We start from the raw sequence: 17,429 nt of genomic DNA on the forward strand, positions 1-17,429 counted from the left end.
TGACCCATCTAGGAGTGACACTGCAGTGGCAGACAGGATGGCAGTTAGAAAAACTAGGCCCCAAACTGTACATAATGCAAAGAAAAAAAAGAAGTGCAAGATGGAATTGTCCTTGGGCCCTCCCACCCACCCTTATGTTGTATAAACAGGACATGCACACTTTAACAAATCAATCATTTCAGCGCCAGGGTCTGCCACACAACTGTGGCTGAAATGATTGGTTCGTTTGGGCCCCCACAAAACAAGCTGGCAATTAATGTGTCCCTGCACAAACTGGCTCTACGGAGGCAAGATGTCATCCTCATCCTCCTCATCCACCGATTCCTCACCCTCTTCAGTGTGTACATCCTCATCCTCACAGAGTATTAATTCGTCCCTGCTGGAACCACAGGTCCCTCTGTACGTTCTGGAGGCTGGTCTCCCTGGAAGAGTTGATAATTCATTTTATGAACATCATCTTCTCCACATTTTGTGGAAGCAACCTCCTACGCCTTTCGCTGACAAGGTTCCCGGCTGTACTAAACACTCTTTCGGAGTACACACTGGAGGGGGGGCAACTCAGGTAAAATAGAGCCAGTTTGTACAGGGACCTCCAAATTGCTTCTTTTTCCTGCCAGTACAGGTACGGACTGTCTGACATGCCTACTTGGATGCTGTCACCGATGTAATCCTTTAACAGACAGACGCACGCTTGTCGCTGCTGCTTTGAGGATTCAAGTGCGGCTACAGCCCACACAATTCACAAAGACAGAAAAAAAAAAAGAATATTTTTATTGTTTGTGGAGCACACTTTGAGGGTTACACCACCCTTTAACAGACAGACGCACGCTTGTCGCTGCTGCTTTGAGGATGCAAGTGCGGCTACAGCCCACACAATTCACAAAGACAGAAAAAAGAAGAAGAATATTTTAATTGTTTGTGTAGAACACTTTGAGGTGTCACCACCCTTTAACAGACAGACGCACGCTTGTCGCTGCTGCTTTAAGGATGCAGGTGCGGCTACAGCCCACACATTTCACAAAGACCGAAAAAAAAAAGAACAATATTTTAATTGTTTGTGTAGAACACTTTGAGGTGTCATCACCCTTTAACAGACAGATGCACGCTTGTCGCTGCTGCTTTAAGGATGCAGGTGCGGCTACAGCCCACACAATTCACATAGACAGAAAAAAAAAGAACAATATTTTAATTGTTTCTGTAGCACACTTTGAGGGTGTCACCACCCTTTAACAGACAGACGCACGCTTGTCGCTGCTGCTTTGAGGATGCAAGTGTGGCTACATCGCACACAAGTCACAAACACATTAAAAAAATAGTTTTTTATTTTTTGGAACACTTTGAGAGTTACACCACCCTTTAACAGACAGACGCACGCTTGTCGCTGCTGCTTTAAGGATGCAGGTGCGGCTACAGCCCACACATTTCACAAAGACCAAAAAAAAAAGAACAATATTTTAATTGTTTGTGTAGAACACTTTGAGGGTGTCACCACCCTTTAACAGACAGACGCACGCTTGTCGCTGCTGCTTTAAGGATGCAGGTGCGGCTACAGCCCACACATTTCACAAAGACCAAAAAAAAAAGAACAATATTTTAATTGTTTGTGTAGCACACTTTGAGGGTGTCACCACCCTTTAACAGACAGACGCACGCTTGTCGCTGCTGCTTTAAGGATGCAGGTGCGGCTACAGCCCACACAATTCACAAAGACAGAAAAAAGAACAATATTTTAATTGTTTGTGTAGCACACTTTGAGGGTGTCACCACCCTTTAACAGACAGACGCACGCTTGTCGCTGCTGCTTTAAGGATGCAGGTGCGGCTACAGCCCACACAATTCACAAAGACAGAAAAAAGAACAATATTTTAATTGTTTCTGTAGCACACTTTGAGGGTGTCACCACCCTTTAACAGACAGACGCACGCTTGTCGCTGCTGCTTTGAGGATGCAAGTGTGGCTACATCGCACACAAGTCACAAACACATTAAAAAAATAGTTTTTTATTTTTTGGAACACTTTGAGAGTTACACCACCCTTTAACAGACAGACGCACGCTTGTCGCTGCTGCTTTAAGGATGCAGGTGCGGCTACAGCCCACACATTTCACAAAGACCGAAAAAAAAAGAACAATATTTTAATTGTTTGTGTAGAACACTTTGAGGGTGTCACCACCCTTTAACAGACAGACGCACGCTTGTCGCTGCTGCTTTAAGGATGCAGGTGCGGCTACAGCCCACACAATTCACAAAGACAGAAAAAAGAACAATATTTTAATTGTTTGTGTAGCACACTTTGAGGGTGTCACCACCCTTTAACAGACAGACGCACGCTTGTCGCTGCTGCTTTGAGGATGCAAGTGTGGCTACATCGCACACAAGTCACAAACACATTAAAAAAATAGTTTTTTATTTTTTGGAACACTTTGAGAGTTACACCACCCTTTAACAGACAGACGCACGCTTGTCGCTGCTGCTTTAAGGATGCAGGTGAGGCTACAGCCCACACATTTCACAAAGACCGAAAAAAAAAAAACAATATTTTAATTGTTTGTGTAGAACACTTTGAGGGTGTCACCACCCTTTAACAGACAGACGCACGCTTGTCGCTGCTGCTTTGAGGATGCAGGTGGAATCTAGACGGGATTTGGAACCGAGGACACACTACCTCCATCAATTGTCTAAATCCCACTGCACTAATGTCGGATACCGGACGCACGTCTAACACCAACATAGCAGTCAAGGCCTCAGTTATACGTTTTGCTTCAGGATGACTGCTGTCGTACTTCATCCTCATCGCTAGGGACTGTTGGAGGGTCAATTGTTTAGTAAAAGTAGTGATGTTCCTACTTCCTCTCTGGGATGATGAACAACTCCCAGCAGCAGCAACAGCACTAGGAGGAAGAGGTTCTTGATCTTTCCCTATTTTATTTTTATCGGAGAAAGTTTGGTCCTCCATTTATGTTATATTGATATATATACGTGCGGCTAAAGCGCACACAAACACAGAAAATATTATTTTATTTTTGCTGGAGAGTAGTGCACTTTGTGGGTTACACCACCCTTTAAGAAATGAGCCAGCCGGCTCTTTACTTATGGGACACAGGCGCACGCTTGGCACTGCTCCTTTGTTGATGCACGTGCAGCCACAGTGCACACAATTCACAAACACAGAAAATAATTTTTTTTTTGGTTTGGACTGGAGTGTACTTTCGGGGGTTACAGCACCCTTAACGGTCAAGCCAGCCGGCCCTTTACTTATGACACAGGCGCACGCTTGGCACTACTTTGTTGATGCACGTGCGGCTACTGCGCACACAATTCACAAACACAGAAAATAATTTTTTTTTTGGTTTGGACTGGAGTGTACTTTCGGGGGTTACAGCACCCTTAACGGTCAAGCCAGCCGGCCCTTTACTTATGACACAGGCGCACGCTTGGCACTACTTTGTTGATGCACGTGCGGCTACTGCGCACACAATTCACAAACACAGAAAATAATTTTTTTTTTGGTTTGGACTGGAGTGTACTTTCGGGGGTTACAGCACCCTTAACGGTCAAGCCAGCCGGCCCTTTACTTATGACACAGGCGCACGCTTGGCACTACTTTGTTGATGCACGTGCGGCTACTGCGCACACAATTCACAAACACAGAAAATAATTTTTTTTTTGGTTTGGACTGGAGTGTACTTTCGGGGGTTACAGCACCCTTAACGGTCAAGCCAGCCGGCCCTTTACTTATGACACAGGCGCACGCTTGGCACTACTTTGTTGATGCACGTGCGGCTACTGCGCACACAATTCACAAACACAGAAAAAAAATTTTTTTTGGTTTGGACTGGAGTGTACTTTCGGGGGTTACAGCACCCTTTAACGGTCAAGCCAGCAGGCCCTTTTCTTATGACACAGGCGCACGCTTGGCACTACTTTGTTGATGCACGTGCGGCTACTGCGCACACAATTCACAAACACAAAAAAAATATTATTTTTTTAGCACTTGGGGGGAGCACCCCTGATGGACAGAGCACCCCCTGGACAACACTACAGCACCCCTTTAGGACTGGGACACTGCACAGGACTTTGGAGTGGACACAGCCCCTATGGAGAACTGACTGCACAACACAGTCCAGCCAGCCCCTATGGACTTTGAAGTAGTGGACACAGCCCCTATTAACAACAGCAGCACAGCACAACACAGCCAGCCCCTATGGACTTTGAAGTAGTGGACAACAGCAGCACTACACTACACTACACAGCCCTAACTCCCACCCTCCCTCTTCACTGTCCACAGCCGAGTGAGAAAATGGCGCCGACGCGGGTACCTTATATAGGATCCAAAACCCGCGAGACTCGGAAGGCGGGATGATGACGTTTTGCCTCGATTTCAGATCCGAGTCAGGCGGGAAAAGTCGAGCCTGATTCGGATCGGACTCGGATCGGGGGGGCTCGGGGGGGTTCGGATTTCAGAAATCCGAACCCGCTCACCCCTAATATATATTATAGTAAAAGTCACTTGACCACATTGTTTGACTAGCTATGATTGTATGTGGGCAGCTTAACAGCAATCGGGTGGAATTATGTTCATACAGAAGAAGCATTACATTATTTATGACAGTGCGTCGCCACTAAACATATCTTTATTTCTCCATGTCCAATGCTGTCACTACACATTTGAACTACTTTTACTAAATACTATGATGTTTACAGCAGGTAGGCTTTGATAATAGACCTTTTTCATCTCTGACATTTACAATCATTTGATTTAACTTTCCATCCAAGGCTAAAGCAGACTCAAATTTCTCAAGGGATGAAGAGTTTACAAAATGTCTCTATCAGAGCTCTAGCCATTGAGGTGATAAGAACTTTTATCTATTGCAGTGAAATTACACTGGAAAAATGCTACAAGCTTCTCTGGCATCACTAGATGACTGTTTATGGATAAATAGTGTGGGGAGAGAAAACAAATCGCCTTATTTTAACTTTTAGATAAATGAAGCAGAATTAACTTAAGGAACAATGGCCCTCATTCAGAGCCGTACGCTCTGAGCAGAGCGCACGCTCTGAATGAGGGCCGGGCTCCATTTTCATGGAGCGTCCTCCTGGACGCTCGTATAGCTGTGGGTCACCACCCACAGGCTATACGAGCGTGCATTGTGATGGTCGCGATGGTCGAGACCATCGCGACCATCGAATTTGCGAGCCGGAGCCTGCGGTTGAGGTTTTCAACCGCAAGCTCCGGAGTGATTTTGGCTCTATCAGAGCCAAAATCACTCCCACTGACATCACTAGTGATGTCAGTGGGTTGGCTTTTGACGGGAGGCGTTCCCGTGGGAACGCCCCCGTCAGGGAGGCACGCCCCTGGCACGCCCACCAAAGGGGGCGTGCTGTCAATCAACATTGACAGCACGCCCCCTTTGATCGGACACAACGAGTGAAGGACTTTCCTTCGCTCGTCGCGTCTGGCGCATGCGCACGACGGAGCTCCCTCCGTCGTGCGCATGCTCAGTCCATAACATCGACCCACTTGCGAGCGGACAGCCGCTCGCGAGTGGGTCTGAATCTGGCCCAATGTCTGGCTGATAAGAAAACAAGAATCTCTTGGTAATTGCAGGTATTGTTCTTTTTTCAGGAATATCCATATTGTGGGTTACAAGTTACAATCAAAGTGGCAAAATGAGGGAAGATGTGTCAAGCCTTGGAGAGAGATAAAGGGCCTGATTCAGAGTGCACTTACAGTAGTTGCTGCATCGGCTGTGTCTTTTTGCTGTGCTGCAGCGATGATGATATGCAAATGCTTAGTTTCAGCCTCCCCCTGTGTACTAGAGTACGCTGGAATGTGCAAGCCCTGAGATGCCCCACTTTCAATGTCCATGCATGCTGTAGCACCTCCGGTGGCTCCATCGTCGGTCCACCATCACGTGCACCATCAACATTTGCACCACCATCTGTGGCTGCTGCTCTGCACATGAGAGCGCAGCAGCTTTCACTGATACACCCACTCGACACTCCCATAACATGCCCACATGACAGTTTTTCGTGTGTGTTCACATCAGGCCAATTCCCAGTCACCACTGAAGAACGCCCATGGTTTTCCCTTGTCCGCTTTGATACTGGCAGTCCCGTAGTTCACCCAGGTGTAACACATGCATTGTAGAATACTTAGCGCATGTGCAGTAGCAAATAACCACTCAACTACGTGAACAGTGGTATTGCGTGCAATCAGTGTGCGCCTCTGAATCACGCAGTGGAAAAGATGCCCCCAAAGCAGTCAACCAGCTTCTAATGGTGCGTGCACACAGTAAAAAATGTATGAACGATATGAACGATAATGATATCGTTCAACGATAAATTGTTCATTGACCAGCAATGCATGCTCCCTCAGTGGACGATAATGATATCTATGGTCGTCCGTACATGCAGGCCAACTTGGATGATTTCATCATGATTTGCATGTTAAGAGATGTGGCAGGATGACTTCACTATTATAGATATCTTTCAGTGTGTACCCAATAACGTTTGTCCTGCACTACAGAAAAGTTGAAGTGAAATCATTCAGCTGCATCTTTGGTTGTGTACTGTGGGTGTCCAGCTTGACTGTCATTTACTGTATCTAGTGCAGTCTTTGAAATGACAGTTAGTAGCTGATTAGTTCTTATCGCCAACTTCTCCATTTTGTCTGTCTCTTTCAAAGGTTTGATACATCTCCCATAAGAGAGATAATATTGTCCAAATATCCCATACATCATCATGTGTGTAAACCCAATACCACCTGTGACCTCTATCAGGATTCATCAAAATACTGTAACAAATTTTGATTTGGTGCCTGCAAATTTAGTCGACCAATGAATGGAATCTGCATATGTACAGAAGTAGGCTAACCAAACTTATTAGCAGATTAGTAACTAGACTTTTTGGTGCCCTGTGCCCGAGAGAGAATTGCCCTCTCTCTCAGTTTTTAAATAGAGACATAAGATAGTGCACCTGAAAGAAGGGCCATGGACTCATGGGGAAGGGCCAGGGAAGAGATAGGGGAGGCCAGGAGATGCTGGAGATAAAAGAAGAGGAAGCTACAGATGAGAATGATAATAAACAGGAAAATTGACAGGCCCGAACAGCGCCCCCTGCCCTGCGGTGCCCTGTGCCATGGCACAGGTCGCACTGCCATAGTTACGGCCCTGCTTATTAGTATTCATGTGTCCATGTTAGTCTAATTGCAGATCAACCTGATCTGTCTATGTGTGGCTAAATTAAATATGGATGCATTAATTACCTGAGGTAACAACCAGATCTGCCTGGGTGTGGTACTGTAACTTAGAATGATGCCACGATTCAAATGTTATAGATGCCCCCTGCTCCGTCAGGCGCCTATCCATATAGACGCACAGCAGTGGGTATCTATAACAACAGGTACATTTACTAAAGTGCAAGTTTATTTAAGCGGAAGTGTTGGCCAAAGCAACCAATCAGATTCTAGCTATTATCTTCTAAGAGGTGCTAGATAAATGATAAGTAGAATATGATTGGACATAGCACATGCTCCGAATGTAGGCGCACACAAGTATGGACAATGCGGAATCGTACGCATTTCAACTGCATCTACGAGGTACACTGACTGAAGAGGTGGTCAGAGATGTGCGGGTCCAGTTCTCAGAGAACCGACAACAACCGAATTAATGGGGTTCCGAGTTGAACCAAGTTCTGAATCACTTTGGGGTACCGAGTTGAACCGAGTCCCGGTTTGGATCTTACTGCGGTTCGGAACTCGGATTTTAAAACAGAACTCGAGTTTTCAATTGCATGCTAACAGGTCAAAATTACGTCATTTTTGCTTTTTTTTATTTATTGATTTTTAAAAAATACAGATCCAAAACTAAAACATGTGAGAGTGGTTTTGCAAAACTAAAACGAAAACAAAACACGAGATGAATCCGGATCCAAACCGGCGCACATCTCTAGTTATATAATAGCTTGTTCTCGCCTCTTCAAACTTCAAATGCAGGCTGTATATTTTATATTATTATTATTATTGTTGTTTAATTACATAGCATACAGTTATGCAGTGCTGCACAGAGGATACCTGCCATTCACATTAGTCCCTCTCTCTTTAGGGATCACAGTGTAAATTCACCAGCACAGAAGTCTATACACACACTGTATACACACACTGTATACATACACACACAACTGTATACACACACACTGTATACACACACACACTGTAAACACACACACTGTATACACATACACACACAACTGTATACACACACAACTGTATTCACACACACACTGAACACACACTATACACACACACTGTATGCATACACACACACTGTATACACACACTGTACACACACACACACTGTATACACACACTATACACACACACTGTGGGCCTGATTCAGAGCCGAACGCTCTGACCAGAGCGCCCGCTCTGAATCATGGCCCTCCTCCCTAAAAATGGAGCGGCCTCTTGGACGTTCGCATAGCTGTGGGTTACCACACACAGCTTATGCGAGCGTCCATGATGATGGTCGCGATGGTCAAGACCATCGCGACCATCGGGCTTGCGACGAGACCCTGCGGTAGGGTCTCGGTGACTGCGCGGTAGGGTCTCGGTGACCGCAAGCCCTGGAGTGATTTTGGCTCTATCAGAGCCAAAATCACTCCCACTGACATCACTAGTGATGTCAGTGGGGCTGGACTCAGACGGTAGGCGTTCCCATGGGAACGCCTCCGTCTGGCAGCCACGCCCCAGCACACCCACTCAACATCGACAGCACGCCCCCTTTGGTGAGAGACCCCGAGCCGGTCTCGCGCATGCACACGACGGAGCTCCCTCCGTCGTGCGCATTCGCCCAACATCGACCCGCTTGCGAGCGTCCGCTCGCGAGCGGGTCTGAATGACCCCCTGTATACACACACACACTGTATACACACTCACTGTATACACTCACACACTGTATATACACACTGTATACTCACACTATACACACACTGTATACACACACTGTATACACACTCACTGTATACACACACACAGACACACACACACACACTCTATACACACATACTGTATACACAAACACTGTATACACACACACTGTATACACACACACACACTGTATACACACACTGTATACACACATACTGTATACACACACACTGTATACATACACACACACACTGTATACACACTCACTGTATATATACAAACAGACACACACACTATACACACACTGTATGCACACACACACACTGTATACACACATACTGTATACACACACACTGTATACACACACACACACACTGTATACACACTCACTGTATGCACACACAGACACACACACACTATACACACACTGTATACACACACACACACTGTATACACACACACTGTATACACACATACTGTATACACACATACTGTATACACTCACACTGTATACATACACACACTGTATACACACACACACACACACACACTGTATACACCACACGCGCCCTGCTGCCGGACCTAGCAACATTGTGCTATAAATACATGATTTGAATATACAGTACTCAAACTTGGTGGTATATAATATGGGTTGTCCAGAGATAAAAGCGACATTTAAAACATACCAAAAGAAAAGGGTATAACTGATTAGTATTGTATGGAGATCAGTTCCTTTGAAAAGCATCTGCCTGACACTGTGCATGACAGTGTTGGCAGTAAATGCTAAACTTACAGTACACAGTTTGTACATATTATGTGTAGCCATGGACATGTTTGGAGATGTATATTTTGCACTTAGTATAAAGCAGGTGCAAGTGCATGCTGAAGATGGTCATTAGTAGTAAACCAGGTACATATGATAAACATGCAGATGCAGCAGGAAATACAATGGTACACTCTAGTTGTGACATTTTACTGGTATAGTAGTATAAAAAAAGAGTTGCCAAATAATTATAAAGTGTCACCGTAGCCATAGGTGGCCATTTAATTGGCAGGATAACAAGTTTTAAATATAAGGATATTGTCCCCTACAGTATTTTGGTGAATCTAACATTTGGATACAGATTGGATTGAACATTTGGATACAGTTGAAAACAGTTTCAAGATTGACTTTAAGCCTTTTTTGTGCTATTTGAATTTGTTACATTACGTCTGCAGCACAAGTGGAGGACCAAAAGGGACTTAATACAGGTATCACCTTAACTATAGATGACACATTTAGTTTTTCGGATTTGGAGGCGGAATCCATCTTACTTAAGAAAATATGAGAACAAGAGGGCACAACAGCCGTGGTGGATTTATATAGGGAATTGTTTAACTATAAAAAAACCGAGAGGTTGAGTTTTTCTATCTTGGAGGGACACTCTCAGATTATTATAAAAACAAAAAACATTCCCAGTGGTTTTTGCATTGAAAGTATTCCCACCATTGGCAGATATAATGCGGCCTTCTGTATGAAATGGATCAATATTGTAAACAAACATTCTCTTGATCTGATACTCCTTGTAATAGAGGAGGTGTCTAGAGAGTTAAAGAAGACTAAAGACAAAATAGCAGCCGTACGTGATACACATCTGATTCCACTCTCTATCTAATAACTGGATGGACTAAGGATCTTATCAAATACAAGAAAGAAAAGCTGAATAAGGTTAACCTAGACTACTGACATCAGCAGGTATATTCATGGCTGACTGGTAATCATCCAAGATTGTCTAAGAGATCCACCTACAGAAAACCCTCTTACTCGGCCACATTATAGTGTATCTTCAGTCAAATCTGACCATATGGGAAGTAATAGCGACACTCCAATATCTTGCAAAAATAAATTTGGACACCTTTAGGGGTAAAAACGCAGGCACAAGGCTCTGACCCAAACGCTCCTGGACCCACAAAGGTGGGCAGGTGAAGAGACAAAAAAGACAATGAAAAACCTCCCATGCCTCGCCGGACTTGATATTTAATCTATCTTCCAGAGCACTGATCCTTCATAAACATAGAGCCCTTAGTTATGTTCTTTCATTTGTTCCATCTAATAAAATGGACCCTTTCCAGAGCAAAAAAGACTTGTTTAAATTGAATAGACATCTAAAAATTAAGGAGCATTTTAACAACTCTCCTAAACAGGTAAGGAACAGGACTGTCTCTCACTGAAGCTTAGGGCATTACTACCTAAAGGTTCCCAATATCTAACAAAATACACAAATAAACATTCAGTTGCATAAATACTAATCAGTAATTAAACTCTCTATGTTCACTTGACTAGAAAAAAAGCAGCTCCCATTTAAAAAAATGGTTTGCTTAATAACACTCTAACAAAAAATATACATACAGTCAGGTGCATAAATATTGGGACATTGACAGAATTTTCATATTTTGGCCTCTATTCACCACCACAATGGCTTTGAAATGAAACAAACAAGATGTGCTTTAACTGCAGACTTTCACATTTAATTTAAGGGTAATTACATCCAAATCAGGTGAATGGTGTAGGAATTACAACGGTTTCTATATGTGCCTCCCACTTTTTAAGGGGCCAAAAGTAATGGGACTATCAACTCAAAAGCTATTTCATGGACAGGTGTGGGCTATTCCCTTGTTACTTCATTATCAATTAAGCAGGTAAAAGGTCTGGAGTTGATTCTAGGTGTGACATTTGCATTTGGAATCAGTTGCTGTCGACTCTCAATATGAGATCCAAAGAGCTGTCTCTATCAGTGAAGCAAGCCATCATTAGGCTGAAAAATCAAAACAAACCCATCAGAGAGATAGCAAAAACATTAGGTGTGGCCAAATCAACTGTTTGGAACATTCTTAAAAAGAAAGAATGCATCGGAGAGCTCAGCAACACCAAAAGACCCGGAAGACCACGGAAAACAACTGTGGTGGATGACATAAGAATTATTTCCCTGGTGAAGAAAATCCCCTTCACAACAGTTGGCCAAATCAAGAACACTCTCCAGGAGGTAGATGTATATGTGTCAAAGTCAACAATCAAGAGAAGACTTCACAAGAGTGAATATAGACGGTTCACCACAAGATGTAAACCATTGGTGAGCCACAAAAACAGGAAGACCAGATTAGAGTTTGCCAAACAACATCTAAAAAAGCCATTACAGTTCTGGAACAACATCCTATGGACAGATGAGACAAAGATCAACTTGTACCAGAGTGATGGGAAGAGAAGAGTATGGAGAAGGAAAGGAACTGCTCATGATCCAAAACATACCACCTCATCAGTGGTGGCAGTGTCATGGCGTGGGCATGTATGGTTGCCAATGGAACTGGTTCCCTTGTATTTATTGATGATGCGACTGCTGACAAAAGCAGCAGAATGAATTCTGAAGTGTTTCGGGCAATATTATATGCTCATATTCAGTCAAATGCTTCAGAACTCATTGGACGGTGCTTCACAGTGCAGATGGACAATGACCCAAAGCATACTGCAAAGCAACCAAAGAGTTTTTTTAAGGCTAAAAAGCAACCAAAGAGTTTTTTAAGGCTAAAAAGTGGAATGTTATGTAATGGCCAAGTCAATCCCCTGACCTGAATCCGATTGAGCATGCATTTCACTTGATGAAGACAAAACTGATGGGAAAATGCCCCAAGAACAAGCTGGAACTCAAGACATTTGCAGTAGAGGCCTGGCAGAGCATCACCAGGGATGAAACCCAGCATCTTTTGATGTCTATGCGTTTCAGACTTCAGGCTGTAATTGCCTGCAAAGGATTTGCAACAAAGTATTAAAAAGTGAAAGTTAGATTTAGGATTATTTAGTTTGTCCAATTACTTTTGGCCCCTTAAAAAGTGGGAGGCACATATAGAAACCTTTGTAATTCCTATACCGTTCACCTGATTTGGATGTAATTACCCTCAAATTAAATCTGAAAGTCTGCAGTTAAAGCACATCTTGTTTGTTTAATTTCAAAGCCATTGTGGTGGTGAATAGAGGCCAAAATATGAAAATTCTTTCAATGTCCCAATATTTATGCACCTGACTGTATATCTCAAAGAGAGCGCTTAATTACAATATATTTTTACATTTATCCAAAGACTTATTGCAATCACATTATAAAAACTTCAACAGTGCTGTATATAAAAAATGTCAAATGTTAAAACATTTTCTTTGTACAAAGAAGACAGACTCCCTTATTAGCGTTTTCCGAATGCAAGGAAATAATGTGTCAGTATTGTGTCAGTTCATCACAGCTCACACAGCCACTGTAATTAGTGGCTATTTGCAAGATACAGGGATATTCCAATGTAGTTGAAAGAAAGGATCCGCACTCCTAATTTTCATTTATGAGAATAATAAGGTAGCTACTTGGATAAGTTAATTAGCTCTTCGTTTAAAATCCTTACACAGTCTCAGTTCTTTCAATAATGGTCAGGGCCAAGGGCTCCAAGGGCTTCCAGATAAATAAGGGGGCATCCAATACCGAGCACTAACGCGTTTCTCCTTACTGGTTTCTTCAGAGGGATGTAAGGAGAAACAAAGTAGGGCTCGGTATGGGATGCTCCCTAATTTATCTGAAAGCCCTTGGAAGTCTCTACTTATTGCTATACCTACTATTTATACCTACTACAGATGATGGCGCACTCCCTTCCCCAGCGCCGAATAATAAGGAACACCTCGTGGCTCTCAGTCCCTGTCCAGGGTTAAATCTTGGCGCTGTGCCTTCTATCCAGAATAAGCTTGGTGAGAGAATAGCGGTGTACTGTGGGAGAGGTAAAGATAAGCGCTGACCATTATTGAAAGAACTGGGACATTGTCGACTTTTTAAATGAAGAGCTAATTAACTTACCTAAGGAGCTGAAACAGACAAATCTCAGGTGCACAACTCCAAATTATTAATAATATATATAAATGCAATAAAATTTTGCAATAAATAGAGGTTTTTAGCATAATCATGGCCAAGCTTATGGGCCTACCCACCATATCCAGGTAACCTCTTTCGGGTAGGTCCCTAACATACTAGGGTTCAAATACAGAGTGCAGGACCCCCCAAAAACTGCCCCACGACCATCGCGACCATCATCCTGCACGCTCGTATATGTGGTGACCCACAGCTATACGAGCATCCAGGAGGACGCTCCATATTAATGGAGGTGGGCCCTGATTCAGAGCGAGCGCTCTGGTCAGAGCGTCCGGCTCTGAATCAGGGCCAATGTGTACGAGTACGTAGAATTACAAATGGTCCAGAGAAAACCATCAAGCAGCTTGACACCATCATTACGGGGGACCGGGGGAGGGTTAGGGTACTTTCCACCTCTGTTGGGATTCTGGACCTTTGGGCTTCTGGCGTTGGGATGTGAGCCGGCGACAACCCAGGTATGGGTTCCTCTAAACCTTCTGATTTCATTAGTCAGGGTAGATTAGTATGTCATAAATGCTTCAATTGCCTGATATGTAGGTATCTGCTTACTAGAGATGAGCGGTTCGGATTCTGTGGAATCCGAACCGCTCCAAACATTGGGGATCCGAGTCCACCTAAACCCTGTTCGGGTGTTCACCGCCTGACTCGGATCCCCGTTTGGGGCCGAAAGGCGGCCGCCTGATGTCGGATTCTCACTAGAGAATCCGACATCAGGGCTCCTCGCGTGTAGGACAGAACGCTGTGATAGCGGTCTGCCCTACACAGACACAAAGACACAGCCACCAGCGGCAGCTGTGTTTGTTACAGCAGCCAATGAGAGTCACCCAGAGTCTCATTGGCTGCTGCATGGAGGGAGCCGGCTGGAGCTCACTCACGAGCTCCGTCTTCCGGCTCCCTCCTCAGCGTGTGACAGCAGAGCGGACGGCGCGGGAGCGGGGATACAGGTAAGTTTTTATTTTTTTTACTTGTGTAAGGGCCGGGGGTGCTACTGGGGGGGGTCTGCTACTGGGGGGATCTGCTCCTGGGGGTGCGGGGGGGCCAAACTACTGGTAGGGGCCTGCTACTGGGGGGGCTATACTACTGGGGGGCCTGCTACTGGGTGGGATCTGCTACTGGGGGGCCATACTACTGAGGGGCCTGCTACTGGGGGGGCATACTACTGGGGGGGCATACTACTGGGGGCCTACTACTGGGGGGGCCTGCTACTGGGGCAGCCTACTACTGGGGGGGCCTGCTACTGGGGGGGGCTACTACTGGGAGGGCCATACTACTGAGGGGCCTGCTACTGGGGGGGCCATACTACTGGGGGGGCCATACTACTGGGGGGGGCATACTACTGGGGGGGCCTACTATTGGGAGGGCCTGCTACTGGGGCAGCCTACTACTGGGGGGGCCTGCTACAGGGGGGCTACTACTTGGGGGCTACTACTGGGGGGCCATACTACTGGGGGTGGGGCCATACTACTGGTGGGGGCCATACTACAGGGGGGGCTACTACTGGGGCAGCCTTCTACTTGGGGGGCCATACTACTGGGGGGGCCATACTACTGGGGGGGCATACTACTGGGGGGCATACTACTGGGGGGCATGCTAATGGGGGTCATACTACTGGGGGGCATACTACTGGGGGGCATTCTACTGGGGGCACTGCATAGGGGACCCTACTACTAAGGGGACTGCATAGGGGGTACCACTGCTGGGGGCATTGTGTAAGGGACACCACTACTGTGGGCATTGTGTAAAAGGGGCACTACTGTGCGCATTGTGTAAAAGGGGCACTACTGTGGGCATTGTGTAAAAGGGGTGCTACTGTGGGCATTGTGTAAAAGGGGCACTACTGTATGTCGTAACATAAATAAGAGACACTACTTTATGGTGTAATGTGAATCAGGCCCTATGTGCGGTGTAATGTGAATAAGATTGTGCACTGTGACTCCTTGGGTCGTAGCCCACTATGTAAACAAGTACTGTGACTCTGCTGACCGGTCACCGCAGTTTGGCAAATCAAAATCCAAAGCCGGACGACGAATTAGAACCAAATCCAAATCCGGCAAAAATGGTCCGGCGCACATCCCTACTGCTTACGCATAATCTATTTATTTTACCATCCATATACAGGCCAAAAATTTACTATACCTCATTTCTTCACATGTACTACTACTTTTGTAACTTATCAAATTATATGCTCTTGTGGCAAAACATTTGTGGAAAAACAGAGCGTATAGCGTTCCATTGGTCATCTATCCACTTAGCTCTTGGGAAGGGCCACAGTGAGATCTCTCTACCCTGTGACACTTCTCCTATGCCCACTACTGCTAGCCGTAGTATAACAGCTGGCAGCAGCAACACATCGGGCACAGAGAGAGAAAACTGCTGGTGTTCAGCAGGTGCCTCCTTCCCCAGCTCAGCAATTGCCGCTTTATGCTGGATGGCATCAGGTCTAGAGAGTAGCAACAGTCTTCTCTCTCTCACTGCCCAATGTGCCGCAGCACTGCTATACCTTGGCCAGTGATAGTCACCATAGGAGAAATATTCCACCCCTCTTTCTTAGATATTACTTTTTAATTGTGGAAGATTTCATTGAGATTAGGAGCATATTTACATAGCCTTACAACAATCTCCAACAAATCACATAGCTCTATTTTATCTTTTATATTTATCATATTCTGCATCTATTTTTGTATATAACATTGTGTGAAAAAGGCACTACAACGTGTGCATATGTTTTTATTCCCTTCTGACTCTATGGTCTGTGCCAGTGCTTATAAAGTACTATAGTGTACTTTTTTGCATTTCCATAATTTGAACCCCTGGGTGAAAGAAAGTAATTTATCTAAATTCCAATGCAATACCTACTGAAAGACGAACTAACCACCAAAAGCCTTCAACCTAGATAAGCACAATCTTTCAATATGCTTAAGATGTATATATTCATTGACACTTATTGTTTTAGACTGTTTAATGTTACCTGTAACCTGGTGTTGTTCCATAATAAGTAATATTCTCCAAACCAGTATACTTAAGAATTTGTCATTTTTATTAATTAATTAAATAATTAGATCAAGCCCTTTTAACTGGGACATATTCTCCCAGGGTTATAATGCAGGAATAACAACGATTGACATTGTCACACAATACTTATACATTATTACAATATTCAGATTATACGCCCCTTTAACGCCCACTACCATTATCAGATAATAGACAAAGCTTATTTTTGTTAACTCCTCCTTGACAATCAGACTCGAAACTGAATTCCTTTTGAGTGATACTCATGGAGTATTACATCCCATATTTAGTCTGAATAGTTTCCCCAGCACAAGGACACATATATGGGCATTTTCTCTTCACTGTGTTAGATAAACAGTTTCCCTCGGGTGCGGCCTTAAACACATACACTCATTTCCATTTAAAACTAAGTTTGGACAGAGAAACAAAATGGAAGTACCAATGCCCTGTTAAATCTCATGTACTGCTTCATTATACAGCATAAAGCATATGTTAATATGGAATTATGTAAATTAGTCTTCGACAGCTCCACCCTTAGATAAGCACATTAATTACATG

The sequence above is a fragment of the Taudactylus pleione genome, unplaced genomic scaffold, assembly GCF_031769625.1.
Source record: "Taudactylus pleione unplaced genomic scaffold, aTauple2 ptg000135l, whole genome shotgun sequence".
Lineage (NCBI taxonomy): Eukaryota > Metazoa > Chordata > Amphibia > Anura > Myobatrachidae > Taudactylus > Taudactylus pleione.